The sequence below is a fragment of the Crocodylus siamensis genome, chromosome 3, assembly GCF_052110815.1.
Source record: "Crocodylus siamensis isolate JL-2025a chromosome 3, ASM5211081v1, whole genome shotgun sequence".
Taxonomy (NCBI): Eukaryota; Metazoa; Chordata; order Crocodylia; family Crocodylidae; genus Crocodylus; species Crocodylus siamensis.
The window spans coordinates 215,573,808-215,591,369 of NC_143397.1; the positions used below are offsets into that span (position 1 = coordinate 215,573,808).

The window sequence follows — 17,562 nt, forward strand, 5'->3', positions numbered from 1 at the left end:
TTTCCCGTGTCCTACTGATAATGGTTCCACTAATTGAGCGGCCAGCAGCATTTTACCAATAGTTCCGTATCGATGTTGGGCGGAATGAATTGTCTTATGTGCAGTATATACTAGATTCCCATTAGAGTTCTTTACGGTGGAAAATAGGTGCTCATCTGAGAATCCTACGGTTACTATCATAGGAGTTGAAAAATTTATAGCGCTTAGAGAAGTCTCTTCAACGGTATTTAATAGTTTCTCCAAAGCTTTTGTGTCTCTTCCCGTCCACGGTACTCTTCTTCTTGATTTGTCCCTGATCTGTTGCTGGATTCTTGACAATACTGGCAAATGTTCAGGTAAGATGTAGTGTCTCAGCCAATTTAATTTACCTAATATGGACTGGAATTCAGCCTTTGTTTTGGGGATTTTATTCTTTAACAAACTAGTAACGTCTTTTTCCCCATGAGACACTCCATACCGCCTTCCCTCTTTGAATAGCGTTCCTAAGAATTCAATTTCAGGGGTTGGATCTAATTTCGACTTTCTTAAATTTATCGACCATCCATCTTTTGAGAGATGCTCTACCAGATCTTGAGTGACCTTCCTGACTACTCCTTCTTTTCTGCCCATTATGGCCACATCATCAATGTAGCTTCACATCTCCACCTGTTTACTGTCCGGGTTATCGTGGCAGAACTTTTCAAAGCTACAGTTCATTGCAGCAGTGGCCAACGCTGGGGCGTTCCGATATCCCTGGGGGCATACATTCCATTGGAACATTTGACCTCCCACACACATATTCAGCACTCCGTCGTCATCCTGGATGGGAATTGAAAAAAACATGTCCTTCAGATCCAAAGTAGTTCCCAGCCATTTCTCTGCCTGGTATTCGGCCATCTCTCTCAAACTTTGAATCAAATTGCACGAAGTGGGTTGCGCCAGTTCAGTACAACGTTTATTCACCTCCCTGTAGTCCACGACTAACCTGACTTCAGATGGCTTTCCTGGTTTTGCTATGCCCCAACCTGGGGATAATCTTGTGCTCGCTGAGATAGCGGTAATAGACCCTTGATCTTCCAAGTGTTTCAAGACCTTTTCCAACGGCTCCCTAAGCTTGTCCTTTGTGGGAATAGGGCTATACCTCCAGGAAGAAAGGATCTTCAACTTGGGTCTATGTCTTTCGTGAGTTGCGATAATGTTTATGGGTAATGCCTCCATCACTTTTTCCTTTAAGTTCAACATCTTTATTCCGGGGACTCCCAAGATATTCATGCTTCCCAATACTGCACCTAGACTCTTCTGGTATCCTTCTACTAAGATCTTTACCCTATTCGTTAGGGTGGCCGTGTTCAACCCTTGCACTCGCATTACCCGACTCGTCCTAATGTGTGGAATCGTTGCTCTTATTACATTTACCTGTGCCCCTGTGTCTAACAAAAACTTCGTGGGGACTAATTTAGTTGGTTCCTCCGGATCTCGAATCTTTACCACTGAATACGGCCGTGGGTCATCACTGAAATTTTCCAAGTGATTTATCGCTACATCACCTTCTTCTCTTAAAACCCGTGATCTCTCTTTCTCCATACCGTTAACGCCATCATCTTCTGACGCTTCTTCCTTCTGATGATCTATCTCTACTCCTTGTTCTACCTTCAACCTGTTGTGACTTTCCGGATTTCGTATCATCGTTTCAAGGGTTATTTCATCATCTGGGTCCGTTGTCCGTTCGCCGTCTTGTTTCACCGAGTTGGCGTAGCTGCCGGTCGTTGGACTCCCGCCGACAGCGCTTACTCGTTTTTTGGCTTTCCCTTTTCCTGGAAACCCAATGTCCTGGCTAAAGTCCGTTGTCCCTCCCCTCCAAGTAATCGTAATTGCTTCTTTGACAGACCTGACTTCTCCATCAAGAAAGCGAATATGGCTCTTTTCAGTGGCGTGCGTTGAAAGAATGGATAGCTTGAGGAATTCCTGGGATTTTTTGGCGGTGACTTTTGTGGTTGATGATTCATTCTTGTTTGTGGGGGACTTCTATTTACTTCCCTCTGATAAGTCTGATGGTAAGTTTTATTTTCAACTGGTCGGAGGTAATGGCTGTTGGGACTCCCAATAGGGTATACTTGTTCTAGCTCGTCTTCTTCCTTTGTAGTAGGGTATGCACTCTTTTGGGGTCTGGGTCGCATCGCTCCCTGCAATTGGTCTAATAACCCTAGGGTATGCATCACAGGCCCATTTATGGAGGGACTCAGTAATAACCTGATGGTGATGGTCAAATTTCCTCCATAAATTTCTGATGCTGCTTCTATGGCTTCTGCTAAGCATGGAACATCCCCTGGCGTAGTGGCGTAGCGATGTGGCCAAGCTCCTTGCACTTGATCTAGGGTAAGGTTTAATGGCCTAAAGACGGGATTCCAAAGAGCATAGGATGCTCCAATAACCGCATGTATCAATGCAGTGGCATTGGTTTTATTTACTATTCCTTCATGCCATGCATGAACTTTTCGTTGTAACGCCTCCACTGCAAGTGCTGGCAAAGGAATGGGCCAATAATGATTCGCTAACACAGGGACTGGATCCACCACCTTTGCTCGACTCCAGGCTGCATTCCTAACCAGTTGCAAGGCTTCTTCCCTGTCTACTAACTCACTCCCAGCTTCAGCCACTAGCCTTCCTAGCCAGGCTATAGGAGTCTCCTCATTTTTAATACTAGTTTCCTTTTTGAGTTCATTCATTTCCGATCTTGTTCTAGACCTGGTGGTTGTGGTCGTTTGCTGCTGTCCATTAGGTCCCATAGTATACTTCTGTACAGCTACTGGATATGCGAAAGTCATTTCAGGTTCCATATTCTTTTCCATGGTTCCACTAGTGTTTTCTATACTTCTGTCTTTATCATTGCCCATTTGGTTACTTGTTTCACTTATCACATCTGGTTCCAAGTCTTGAGCTACAATGTTTCTTTCCGAGCTGCGAATGTGATTGCACTTTTCTTTTGTATCCTCCAGGGGGCGCTGGCTGATGTATGGGGGTGGCGACGTAATTTCAGTGGGTGGCGCTGTGGCGGGGGGCGGATCCCAGGTGGGCGGGATCGTAGGCGGTGCCTTGACGTGAGATGGGCTGGGTATGGGCGGAGCTGGACGCTGTGGCGTCAGCATGCTTTCTGGTGCTCTCGCCGCATGGCCGGCGCCATGTTGTAATGGCCTCTCAGCTATAATTTTGCTGGCGGCTTTTGTTGTGGACATGAGCTGTGCTCTGGTGTCTGTAAGCTCCCTTAATAAGGCTACGTACTCTCTGAATAAAATGTTTATTATGCAGCCTTTCTTCCACTTTTCTCCTGTCCACTTTATTTTTCTCCCGTTCTTCTCCAAATTCTCTCGCAATTTAACCAGGAGCTCGTGCCCCCTTGACCCACACGTAAGGCTCGGACAATTAAATTCGTCGGGAGGAGTATCCTCACCCCCTTTTTTCATATACTGTATGCACTTTGCAAATTCCCGGTCTGGATGGGATTTAGCCACAGCCGGAGCTTTTTTCTTTAATACGGCCAGAGATCCAGTGTCTCCCTTCGGGCGATACACAGCCCTCGGATCTTTTAAAACACAGCCCAGAGCTCCTGGGGTGAGCCGGATAGCTTTTCCTTCCCCGTCATCTCCCCGGAGGGACAGATACCCGCTCATAGTCTCCCCCGCTGGATTTACAGCTTGGTGGTAGTTTAGATGATCCCACACATCGCTCAGTTCAGTCGCCTGGCGATTCCCACTGCTCCATGGGCAGTTTTTTATCCACTCAGTCTCCAGTTCACCTCCCATGTATCCTGTTCGTGACGCCATGTCCCGGGGTGGGGAACCAAACCCCAGAGTCACGGTGGGCCGGGGTGGCAATTAGACACGGTAACAGGCCGGGTTCTATTGGCTATGGAGAACTGAGGCACGGGAAGCGTAGCGGTTTCTTAAACAAGTTGTGAATTTATTTGACTTACGCTTAGGTGCGTAGGAGAACGATATCTTCAGTTACAGTTTACAACAACAACAAGAACAACAAAGGGGTCTGTTGGCCCACGAGGTTCAGTCAAAGACCTAGTCCCAGGGCTGGTCAACAGCTCATTGAGTGGATAACACAAACAACAAACTAACTGTAACACGGTGAATGATGAAAACGAGACGTGACGCCAGTCCAATATTGGTGGACGATCGAGTAGTCGTAGAGTAATGCCGAGGTCAGGATGCCAGAATGTTGAGGTGAAATCGTAGTGGGATGGTCCAAAATCGTAGTCAGCAATCAGTCAAATTGAATCAGGAACCAGGAGATCAAAATCACAATCGCTCTAACCAGCACAGAGTGCTAATCTGGGGAAGGAGACCAGTAGGCCCAAGAGCCTGACTGCCAGACAGTCCCTAGAAACACCAGCCTCTGTCTGCAGTGACGCGATCTTCTCCCCCCAGAGGGAGGGGCCCTCAGACCTTTTATAGCAGCCCTATAGCCAATCAGGCTGCTTGGCTAAGAGAAATTTCTAGAGGTATTACCTCATTCCAGTCATACACTGGGCATGCTCTGCACTAAGATCTGCATAGCAACTGAGTCTGCTCAGAGCTGAAAGTGGGTCAGGGCTGATTGACAGCTCCTGAGGTCATAGAAGGGGTAACTCAGGCCCTGCATGGAATTTTCCACTCTCAATCAAACTGAGTTCATGCATTGGCAGCACCTATACTTAAAATTTTGCTCCAACAAAAGGAAAAAGAAAGTTAAAGGGAATTTGTCAGAGGAGAGTAGGCCAAAATTTGATCTACATTTCTTTCTCTTCATGTTTGGAGGAAAAATATGTTCACAAATTCCATACATTGCTCTTTTTTTCAAATATGTTCTTTATTGCTCTTTTTTCTAAAGCCTTAAGATCAGTCCTGGTGACTGTACAATAACAACCTAATGTCTGCATAGAAAGAGGAAATAAAACATTTTAGAAGGAAACAGATTGCTCAAGAGTTTATTTCAGAATGCAAAGAGTAAAAATGTTTTAAAGATTTAGAAAACTGCTTCCACACATGTTTTTTAACTTAGTTTAGAACTGCTGGCTTGCAGCAGTTGTTTAGGATAGTATTTTTTTAACTATATGAATGTTGAAGTTGCTCAAGCTGCCCTAGAAAATGACAGCTTAGAGATAAACAAGAGGATATTTTAAACAGGAAAATATGCAAGTTTAATGATTTACCCTGCTATTAAGATCTGTGTATTTATATGGGTTATTCCATCAATAGGAGAAGAGACACTTTAATGTAGAAAAAAAAAATCAGCAGACTGCTTCCTAAAAGCATGTGTGAAGAACATCACACCAGTTTACAAGATCAAATTCTTGCCGAAGTGCAGATGGCACTGAAAAGTGCACAGAGCAACTGTAAATGTCCTTCTTGGTATACTGGGGAATAAGCTGTTTCTCTCTTCCTTGACAAGGTGATATCACAAAGAAGCTTAGTTTTGTTTTGTTTTGTTTTTCAAAATGAGTATGAATACAGCTAACACAAAACTGTACAGGAAACATCAAGTACATTTTTACTATAGCTTTACTCAGCCGTTTGTTGAATACTGTAGTTTCTCGCATACCACACACTCTCAAATGCAGAATGAAAGACATTTTTTTCCCCAGGGTTATGGCTGCATAGAAGAGGGGCAGAGACTAATCTTCAGCTCATCCCCCCTCCCTTTGATGTTCAACTAAAAGTTGAAATTGTAGCTGCTGCTGAAGACTGACCTTCATGGGCAGATCTATGAATTTGAAAAGAGCTAAAAAGTCTGAGAGAGAACAGGAGTAGCTAACAAACAGTAGAACTGCCAGAAGAAAGATTACCTTAATTAGTGGAACATCAAGACCATTTAAAAGAAGAGCTAGTCATTAAGGTTCTTTGTGTAAATCTGATATCTTTTATTAGACCAACTCAAATAGTTGGAAAAATTCTTAGCAAGCTTTTGGACATAAATACCCTTTCTCAGGCTGAGGAAGCATCTGCAGTTGGTGTGTGCTCTTCCTTTATGGAATGAATAGTAAACAAGCCAGAGGGTGGTGTGCAGGCAAGACAGGCATTTAGTGAAGATATAAACTGAGGAGTCAGTGGGTGAGAGACAGGCTGGGAATGATGGGGGGAGAGGGGAATAAATATAGTTGGTAAAGAGCGGAGAGGTACCTGGGGATGCAGATATTAGGCACATTATGTGTCATAAATCCACTGTCTATATTTAGTCCATGATTTTTAGTATCCAGGAAGTTGATGAAGTAAAGTTCATAGGCTTGTCTGTGAAAGGTGTTTTGTAAGTTTCCTTTGAGAATTATAACTGAGAGATTGGAGAGAGAGTGGTTTTCTTGTGAGAAATGTGCCCCCACAGGTGATTGGATATTCTTGTCTTTGATAGATTTCCGGCGTGCAAACATTCTGGTGTGCAGTTGTTGTTTGGTCTCTCCTACGTATTTTCCATCAGGGCATTTGGTGCATTGGATGAGATATATTACATTTTTGGAAGGGTATCTGTAAGATCCGGGAATGCTGATGGTTCTGTTGTGGGGTGTAGGAATTGTGAGGGTGATGGAGATATGTTGGAAGTTTTTATATTTCTCGTCATGGCATAGTCTGGATACATTCGGTGTGTTTTGGGCCATAGGAAGTTTGCTTCTGGTGATGAGGTTAGCGAGGCTGGGTACTTGTTTGAAGGCTAGTCATTAACACCTGTGGAGTGAAAATCAATGCATTAGGTCAATTCACTTCCTCAGACGCCTGAATAGAAATGTCACTGCTGCTGCCAGGCAGTTAGTTTTAAAATTTGAGACTAAGGACAGGCATTCAAAAAGCCTGAGTCTGAATTGCTTGATTCAAAGATTGATTCAATCTTTGCAGGTTAGTCTAACCTGCCTAAGCTGAATCAGTTTGTAACTGAAAAGACATCCCCTCTGGACTAAGGAAATACAGGCACGTGCCTGCATTGGCTCAGGCTTGAAGCTGGGGATGCTAGAGCAGCTGCCCCCCCCCCCCCCAGTACTGAGATGAGGGGCGGGGGCATGGCCAGACCCCAGCAGGACACTCTGCTTAGGGAGGGGCTCCCCTACTGAGGGAGCCAGCAGGGATTTAGACAGCATTTAGTTACACAGCATTTATCAGCCCATCAGCAAAACAGTAGGCTCTCCATTAGTTCAAGCTCTTCTTAAACAACATTTCCAAGGAAAGAACAGAAGGTTATTACCAGCTGAGCTGTTGATTAGCTCCAAAGGCCCTAAGGGGGCTCTGCTTTTGTCTCATTTCTCACAGCATGGACCATAGCCAGCATATGGTCTGTTAACTAATGCTAAGAGGTGTCTGTGTAATGCAGAGGGGAGCAGGGATCCCTGCTTCAGCAGGGAGGGATAAGGGGATGGGGTGGGGAGCAGGAGGAAGCCAGGCAGAGAGCCCTACCCAGCCCACAGAGCATGCCAAGATGCTGGGGGATTCTGATTTAACTTAAACCAGGAAGGGGTTTGGGACAGACATTGCATAAATTGGTTTGACGCAAATCAGTTAAGTCTGATACTACATTCAAGCAGGTTTCATTCAAATTGAGTTCAGCCATTTTCAAACTGGTTTATATGCACCGAACATCTATTTTGTTACATGTTTAAACCAGTTTCTGATCACTTAAACTGGTTTATGTGTAATGTCTGTCCCTAGCCTGGGTGGACCAGGAATCAGTGGTATGCTTTTTCTGGGCATAAATCAGCTTTTCCACATAGGAAACACACCTCAATTTTGGAAGGTTAACTTTTGGTAAAAAGGTACATCTGGTATGTTAGTAAATACAATATGATATGATCAAATTCCAATTCATGGATCATTTGTATGAACTCACAGCAAGTAAAGTAGTGTGGCTGCCTGAAATTATATAGTTTGGGATACTGTACTGCTGAAAGATTTCATTATGTTGTCTGTAATGGTAGCTGTTAGGCCTGTGTGAATAGGGAAGTATTTGATTTGTATTTGGCCAATTTGGAGGACAGCAATTCAATTTGGAGATTCCAGTCTCTCAGGCCTGATCCTCAAAGGGAATTTACAAACCACTTTTCACAGATGGGCCTATGAACTTCACTTCATCAGCCTTCTAGGTACAGAAACTCATGGACTCAATATAGACATTGGATTTATGACACATTACAACCTGCCTGACATCTGACTTCCCACATACCACTCCACTTTTACCTGTGCTGCTATATCCCCTTTCCCCCACTACCCCAGCCTGTCTCTCACCCCCTGACGTCTCCATTTTCACTTTCACTGACTGGCTTTCTTGCCTGCATTGCATGCCAGCCTCTGGCTTCTTTACTATTCCTTCCATTCAGGAACAGCACACACACACCAACTACAGGAGCTTCCTCAGCTTGAAAAAGGGTTTTTCAACCCAAAAGCTGGCATCCCAGCAGCTAAGCTGAGCTCACGTGGAGCCTCACAACTCCACTCCAACCAGCAAACCTCAGGCCTGTCAAAGATGTGATGGGTTTGGGCTTTCCCCAGCCAGGACTGTGCACCTACATGTGGTAGCTGGAGGTTATGGCACCTCCTATCTGTCTTTCACAAGGGAGATCCTTGGTCTTGGCATTTCCTGGGGCTGCCGCGCTGCCAGCAGTCCCACTAGGTCTCTCCATCCCTGTCAGAGTGCGTTTTTAGTGGTCATGCCCAGGACCTGGGGCCTCCTCCTTCCCCATAGCCCCAGCTCATACCTCCAAGTTCTTCCTAGAACGGAAGCTCAGTAAGGACATGTTCTTCCCATGCTGGCTGGTAATGCAGTGAGTGCCCCCTCCAGCTCTGAAAGCAGGGCATTAACTGCTTTAAAAAAATAAAATGGAAATAGGTGCAGATGGAGTGAGGAGGGTAGCGCTCACTCTGCCTGCAGGTGAAGCTTGGAGAACCCCAGAAGTGGGAAATTACCTTCAGGAACACCGCTGCTCCACCAAAACAGGATCCAAGCAGGTACAGTGGGGTATCACAACATCCCCAGCAATGCTGAATACCCTCTAGCTTGGAACACTAGTCAGTGGACAGGACAGGTGTTCTCAGGCAACAATGACCAGATCCTGCCACGTCTGGCTGTGGTGTGCCTAGTAGGCCAAGAGATCACAGTCCAGCAGCTCCACAGCTTTGGTGAGATTGGTAGCGACTGAAGCCTCAGCTCTACCTGCCGGAGGCTGGGCTCTGGTGAGTCTGGACCCCAACAGTGAAGCCATGCCCTTGGCCCACCTTGGCAGTGGCTGGTGTGGAGGAGACTGGCTGGTGCTGGTGCTGGCACAGGAAAGTGGATCCCCCTCTTCCATATCCCCTCACCTTTGCCCTTCTGCCTTCCTGACTCTGTTGACCAGCACCTCCATCCAGTGATCAAGGGTTTTGGTGCTGCCAATGCACATGCTCCCCTTCACCTTTGGGTCTCACATGCCTGCCAGCATGTGGACCATACTGGAACACAAGGGATCCAGCCATCTCCAGATGCCCTCCTTCAGTCACCTCACCAGCGCCTGCATGTCTGGTGACAATGGCTTGCTCCAGGCAGGAACATTGATCCCCTGGAAATACTCCATTTGGTTCTCAATTTCCCACACTTCAGGGATCACTTGGCTAAGGAGGGCATTGGCAGTGCTGAGGGTCTTGGTGGCCTCGAGGAAGGGCTTGAGGACCACCAAGATCTGGGAGATGGTATCTAACTCAACTCTGTTAAGGGGACTGTTGATTCCAATCTCCCCCAGCAAGGCCATCTCATGGATGGCCTTCTGTTGCTCCACCAGCCTCTCGAGCATCAGGTATCTGGAGTTCCACTGAGTCTCCACATTCTGCATGCTTTTGTGCTTCAGGATGCTCAGCTCTGCCCATTTCTCCTGCAGTATCTTGCTGCCCTTGATGCTGCAGTGGAAGTAGCCCACCACCTTCCTGCATTTTGAAATCAGCTGGGTGGTAGTGATGGCGCCATCACCAGCAGCTCTGTCCCCCTCCAAGGCATCTCTGACTATGAGGTGCAGCCTGTGTGTCACACAACAGATGCCAAGCAAGTTGGTATCATGGATGACCTTGACCATATTGGTCCCATTGTCAGTGACCAGGAACCCATGGGTGAGCTCATCCTGCCCAATAAGCCACCCTTGCACCAACTGGTTCATGGCCACCGTGATCCCCCTTGCTGTGTGGGACTCATCCATCACCTCGGCTTGAAGGAGAGCCCACCGATGACCTGACTGATCGCACCAATACTCTGCGATGGAGAGGTAGGCGTGATCTCCACCCCGGCTGCTCCATCTGTCAGAGGTGAAGTGCAAGGCTACCTGCAGCCCTTCCCATGCACAGCATGCCTCATACAGGGAGGGCACCACCATCCTGCTAAAGGTGGTGCATGGGGGCACTTGGTAGGATGGGACCATGAGCTGCCTGAACCCTTGCTACTCAGCTAAGGAGAAGGGCTGGCCATCCAGAACAAGTATCTCCCCAATGCTCTGAGTCATCTTGCTCGCCCTTGCAACATGCTCCCCTTTGTTTGCAGCTTTCCCCCACTGCTCCAGGGTGGCCTGCCTCTGCTTTGGAGGGATGGGGGCTTTGAAGTGAGTGGGGGACTTCCCTTTGGGCATGATTCTGCTGGTGCCAGGCTGAGGAGGAAGAAGGGCAAGGAGGTGCTGCCTCCTCAGATGCAGCAGCATTGCTGTGGTGATGAAGTGTTTCACCTCCTTGCCCTGGCTGATCTGCCTTTGGCAGTGCTGGCAGATAGCAAACCTGGGATCATTTGCCACCTCAAAATGATCCCACACTACACTACTCCCCCACTTCTGGGTTGAAGGGGCCTTATCCCCCTCGTCAGCAGGCAGAGGCACAACAACAGGAGGAGCTGACTCAGATGAGCCACTTGCCTCCACAGCCTCCTCTGAGGTGCCTTCCTGAAAAGGAGACCTGGGTCTAGGGGAACTTTGAGAGGTGTTAACTTTGAAACTCAGCTTCCCCAGAATTTCTTGAGCTAGTGCACTCAGGTCCCCTGGTTTCAGATCCAGCTCCTCCTCTGGCAGGGGAAGGCTGATGCTGGTAGATGAAATTGTGGTAGAGGAGACAGTCATTCTGCTGCTGGTGCCTATTTCTAGAGTTAGGGGAGGGGGTGCAGGCACAGGGACAGGTACTGCTCCCACCTCCTTGCTTCCACTGGCAGCAGAAGATTCATGGCTGCCAGGAAAGAGGATGTATCTATATTTGGGGCAGCGGGGGACTTGCAGCTCTAGCTCACCTCCTACCCCCTCTAGCCTCCCTCCCTCCCCTGCCAGAAGACCTGGCACCTGCCTTTCCAGCACACTTCATATTAATCTTTCCTGTGCTGGAAAATGTATCTGTGTGTGTAACTAACTAATAATCAGGGATCCTGGTTTTCTATGTTTAAAAAAAAAAAATCCCCAAATTTTGGTTTTAAAAAATAACCCCAAATCCACATTTTCCCACGATTAAAATGAAACACCCCTGGTGTTTTTAATCATGGAAAAATGTAGATTTGGGTTACACTTTTTAAACTGAAAATTGGGAATTTTTTTAAATCAGAGAAACCAAGACCCCTGCTAATAATATATGTCTTCTTCTTCTTCTCTGATGTATGACTGTGTCTGACTTCTTTTGTGTTGTGTTTACTGTTGAGTGTGCATCTAAAATAATATCTCTTCTTCTTCTTCTTTGACTCTCTGACTTCTGTGTTGTGTTAATCTGAATTTCTATCTGACTTGTGTTGTGTGTGTCTGATTATAACTATACCTAATAATAATAACTATATATAATCTGTTCTCTTCTTCTTCTATGACTTTCTGACTTCTGCTGTGTTAATCTGAATCTCTCACTATTTCTTCTGTGTTATATTTACTGTTGTGTGTGTAACTAAAATACTCTCTTCTTCTGTTTCTGTCTGACTTCTGTGTTGTGTTAATCGGAATCTCTATCTGACTTCTTCTGTTTTGTCTTTAGTCTGTATGTAACTATAACTAATAATATTAATAGCTATAATCTATTCTTCTATGAATGTCTGACTTCTTCTGTGTTGTAATAATATTTGACTTCTTCTATGATGTATGTGTATGAGTGTGTGTATTGTATGTGCTTCCCTGCACAGTGATGAATCACACTGCCAGGGAAAACACAGCTTTCTTTTAAAAAGTGTTGGGAAAAAAGACCAAGAATAAATATAAATTGAAAGAAAGGATTGGATAGGGATAAGTAGAGGGATTTTGGTTAGTAAGCTGTATCTATATCCAATCCTTTCCAAGAACAAAAAGTATCAGGAGACTGACTATAGGTGGATGTCAAGCCAGTTCAGTACCTTTCAGATGCTGTTGCTCAGGCAGAAACAGCTCACAAAAGGCACAGAAAGGCTGCAGACAGAGGCTTATATGCTGTTTATACATCCCTCCCCCAGAGCACTGTGATTGGAAGGGGACTCAGGGAAAGATCAGAGTCACTGGCCAGCTAGAGATGTCAGTCTTCCCCCCCCCTCGCTCCCCCTCCCTCTTCTCAGTTTCTGTTCCCCTGAAAGACTGTCTTCCAAATCTCTGAATCTTTTCTGAATCAATTTGAAGCCTCTGAATCGATTTGGAGGTTTTTTATCTTCTCCTGATTCAATTTGTATTTGGTGATTCAGCCTCTGAATTGAGCTGAATCTTCTCTGAATTGACTCATGGACCCAAGCTTTGCACAGCCCTAGTAGTTAAGGTCATGTCTAACTGATTATCTAGTTCCCAGAAGTATAAATAGTAGTCTGCAAAATGGGGTAGTCTGTCTGGTTTGTGGTGAAAATTCCATTCCTATTTTGCTCCAAGGTCTACTAAGAATGCTATGCATTTTCTTTGTAATTTCATGCTTTCCCTGTTCTACTTACCAATTATCTCTATGTCCACTCCACTTACACTCTGAATAGTGAACTTCAGTTTTGCACATGTCTCTGGCTCTCAGAAGAGTTAGTGTGGGTTGTCTGAGTATTCTCATTTTTAGCTCCAGCATGTTTCAGCTATATTACTTATTTGTGACAAATTATTTCACCTTTTAGATTTGGTAAATCAGATATCATTTTGCCTTGTGATTTTCTTGGTTTTTCAGAGGGTTGATTAGATTTGTTGGACACATGCCTTTTACATGACATTTTCCATGGATTGAAAATTCCAATGAAGCCTTTCTAGGATATTTACCTGGATTTTCATGGTCTGTTGTTCCCATCCTTAGGTGTTGCTGGACATGTGGCAGCTTATAGATTCATAGATGTTAGGGTTGGAAGGAACCTCAATAATTTATTGAGTCCGACCCCCTGCAGAGGCAGGAAAGTGTGCTGGGTTCAGATGACCCCAGCCAAATCCCTATCTAACCTCCTTTTGAAGGCCCCTAGGGTAGGGGAGCGCATCACCTCCCTTGGGAGCCCATTCCAGATTTTGGCCATTCTGGCTGTGAAGAAGTTCTTCCTAATGTCCAGTCTAAATCTGCTACCTGCTAGCTTATGACCATTATTTCTTGTAACCCCCAGGGGTGCCTTTGTGAGTAGAGCCTCACCAATTCCCTTCTGCACCCCCATGATGAATTTATAGGCAGCCACAAAGTCACCTCCCAACCTTCTCTTGAAGAGGTCCAGGTGCCCTAGTCTCTCCTCATAGGGCTTGGCCTGCAAGCCCTTAACCATATGAGTGGCCCTTCTCTGGACCCTCTCCAGGTTATCCACATACCTCTTAAAATATGGCACCCAAAACTGGATGCAGTATTCCAACTGCAGTCTGACCAGTGCCTGACAGAGAGGAAGTATTATCTCCTTGGTTCTGTTTGTCATGCATCTGCTGATGCACGATAAAGTGGCATTAGCTTTGCTGATGACTTTGTCACACTGATGACTCATGTTCCTCTTGGAGTCCACTAGGACTCCGAAATCCCTTTCTGCTTCCTTGCTGCTGAGCAGGTCATTTCCTAGGCAGTAGGTGTGTTGGATATTTTTCCTCCCTAGGTGCAGCACTTTGCATTTCTCCTTGTTAAATCGCATTCTATTGTTTTCTGCCCATTTGTCCAGCCTGTCCAGGTCTGCCTGGAGTTGTTCCCTACCCTCTAGTGTGTCCACTTCTCCCCACAGTTTTGTATCATCTGCAGACTTGGACAGAGTACACTTCACTCCCTCGTCCAAATCACTGATGAAGACTTTGAAGAGTATCGGTCCAAGGACCGAGCTCTGCAGGACCCACTGCCCACGTCCTTCCAGGTTGATACCGACCCACCCACCACCACTTTCTGGGTATAACCCGCTAGCCAATTTGCCACCCACTGGACTGTGTAATCATCCAAGCCACAGCCTCTTAATTTGTTCACCAGTATGGGGTGGGATACCGTATTGAAGGCCTTCCTGAAGCATAAGTAAATGATATCTAACCCTACTCCCACGTCCAGGTGCTTTGTAACCTGATCATAAAAAGAGACTAGATTAGTCAGGCATGATCTACCTGCTATGAAACCGTGCTGGTTTCCCCTCAGTGTAATTTTTCCTGCTGGGCTCTCACATATGTGAGCCTTAATAATCTTTTCAAAGACTTTACCAAGGATGAAGATGAGACTGACTGGCCTGTAGTTGCCTGGATTCTCCTTCCTCCCCTTCTTGAAAATAGGGACCACATTGTCCCTTTTCCAGTCCTCTGGGACCTGGCCTGTGCACCACGAGTGCTCAAATATTCTTGCCAGTGGCTGTGCAATGACATCAGCCAGTGCCTTCAGTACCCTCAGATGCAGCTTATCCAGGCCTGCTGACCTAAACGCATTGTGACAGGAGTATCGCTATTGGAGCCTTTCTATTGGTGACTCCACCCTCCTGTTATGGGCCAACTGCCTGCTTACTCGTCTGCCACACCTTGATCTTGATTGATTGATTGATTGATGTAATTAGCAGGAGGCTGCCCACTTTACGTGCCCTGGTGCCAGGGGGTGCTGTCTGCGGTACCTTTTCCTCCCCTACAACACAGCCCAAGCCTCACAGATGGTACTGACATATTCGACCTGGGCCCTGCTGTGATTTGGCCCTGTCCTTGCCTTCTCTTAGGGGCTTCCCACTGCCCTCCCCCTTGCTCTGTGGCTTCTCACTGCCCCCTTTGCTCTGGGGCTTCTTGCTGCCCCCCTTGCTCTGGGGCTTCTTGCTGCCCCCTTGCTCTGGGGCTGGGGTCAATGCACCCCAAAATGCTGAGCCCTCTCTGGCACCAGGGTCCCCATGCTACCGTGGAGCCCCTGTGAGGCCTCCTCCAACCCCTAATAGCCTCGCTCGGTCCTCTGGTCAAAACAGTGAACACAAAGACAGAAAGCCCCTGGGCTATAACATAAAAAGCTAAACTATCCAGCCAAACAACATTCAATCCCTACCAGGAAATACTCCAACCCATAGCAGCAATCAGGGGATGCTCATGCAGTCAGGCTTCTCCCCTCTGTCTGCCCTGGCTGAGCTCCCCCTCCCTTAGCTGCCAGAGGGGAACTGTCTTCTTGCCCTCACGCCTGGAGCTTAAGAAGGGCCAGACCCTGCCCCTTCCTGTCAGCTGGCTCCCCACCGGTTGCCCTAGCAACCAGCACCTGTGACTCTGGCTGCCCTGGTAACTGGCAGCTGAGCCTCACCCTTCTTGCCACTAGGGGCCTCTCCCAAGCTGTTTCTGCTCTCAGGTGCAGGCACCTGAGTGCTCTGCAACACGCATCCAGTCCTTCCAAGTGACTGCACCATCTCAGAGTCAGTGCTTAATAGACTGGCACCCAGCTGTTGTCTTTCTATGAACCCATTATAAGACTTGTTTTGCCCCTCATTTAGGAACACTGAGGCAAAGAACTCATTAAAGAGTTGAGCCTTATCCCCCCTGTCAGTCACCAATTGCTTTTGCCCATTCAGTAGTGGTCCTATATCGCCCTGGGCCTTCCTTTTACTCCCTATGTATCTGAAAACATTTTTTTGTTATCCTTAACTTGGGATGCTATCCTCAGTTCCATGGTAGCTTTGGCCTTTCTGCCTCCCTACAACTGTGAGCTGAGGAGGCACACTCCTCTTTAGTAATTTCTCCCTGTTTCTGCTGCTTATATGCCTCCCTTTTTGCCCTTAGGCTGCTCTGGATTTCTCTGGTCAGCCAAAGAAGCCTCTTGGCCCCTTCCCTCTTTTCCCCTGTATTGGCATTGTCTCTCGCTGTGCTCGAAGGATCGCTTTCTTAAGGCACAGCCACCCTTCCTGGGCTTCCATCTCACCAAATCTCTTACCCTGCAGTGCATCATTGACTAAATGCCTGAGCTCGCTAAAGTCAGCCTTCCTAAAGTCCAGCACTTCCACCCTCTTAGTTACCTTCCCCACTCTATGCCTTATGGTGAATTGTATTATTTGGTGGTCATTGTCCCCCAGGTGACCACTGATCTGTAGGTCCCCTATCATGTCATCCCCCATTGTCAATACCAGATCCAGTATGGCATTCCCCCTAGTGGAACCATGTACCTCCTGCATCAGGTGGAGGTCCTGCACACAGGATAGGAACCTGCGTGAATGGTGGGAATTTGCTTTCTGCATCTCCCAGCAGATGTCAGTGTAGTTCAGGTCCCCCATGACTACCGCTTCTCTAGTCTTTATGTTCTCTGAGAGCTGCCTCAGGAGTTCCAAATCTAGTTCTTCCCCTTGGTGTTGGGGTCTGTAGCAGACCCCTACCACCAAATCCCTTTCCCCTTGACTTCCATGTATCCTAACCCGCAATCCTTCTACTTTCTCCTCCTCTAATTCCATTTTGATAAGGGTGAATGTATAACACTCCTTGACATAGAGCGCAACCCCTCCTCCTCTTTTCCCTACTCTGTTTATCCTTTCTGTACTGATTATAGTCTTCTTTTCTTCTTTTCCTGTTTCAATTTTATACTTGTTTTCAGATACCTGGAGAAGTTCAGTGTCTTTTGACACAATGACTGCATCTACATATGCATTTTACTATGGAGTTGACAGGACAGCAGCAGTTTGAGCCAGACTGGAGAGCCCCAGGCTGACAGCAGGCTCAGGGGCTCAGCTACATGGCTGCACAGTTTCAACATTCTTGTGACCCAGTCAGCTCCTCTGCCACCTAATGCTGCCATCCCAAGCCCAGCCCAAGCCTGCTGCTAGTTCAGGCCCAGCCCAAGCCTGCTGCTAGCTCAGGCCCAGCCCAAACCTGTTGCTCTGCCTTGGCTCAAACTGGTGTGCTCCCAGGCACATGTGAAGATGCTTTGCGTGGGAGCAACTGAACTATGCTGTGGACTATGCTGGAGTTTACTGAGCTGCATTAATAGCTCATGTAAGCGAAGGCTGATTGGGGATTTGGTGGTTGCCTACAAACTCATTAGGAGAGATCAGCAGCAAGTAGGAAGGGTCCTATTCCCCGCAGCAGCACCTGGGTTGATGAGGAACAATGGCCAGAAGCTGCTGGAGAATAGGTTCAGGTTAGAGATTAGGAGGCAATATTTCACTGTTAGGGTAGCTAGGATCTGGAACAACTTCCTAGGGAAGTGGTCCTCGCTCCTACCTTGGGTAATTTCAAAAAGAGGTTGGGTGAACTGCTGTCTGGGGTCATGTGATCCCAGCATGTGCTCCAGT

General features: G+C 46.9%; 1 protein-coding gene across 6 annotated transcripts in view; it reads left to right on the forward strand.

The window, feature by feature from the left end:
- Positions 1-17,562, forward strand: part of SLC26A7 (solute carrier family 26 member 7) — a 182,509-nt gene that overhangs the window by 145,532 nt on the left and 19,415 nt on the right. The window lies entirely within an intron of this gene.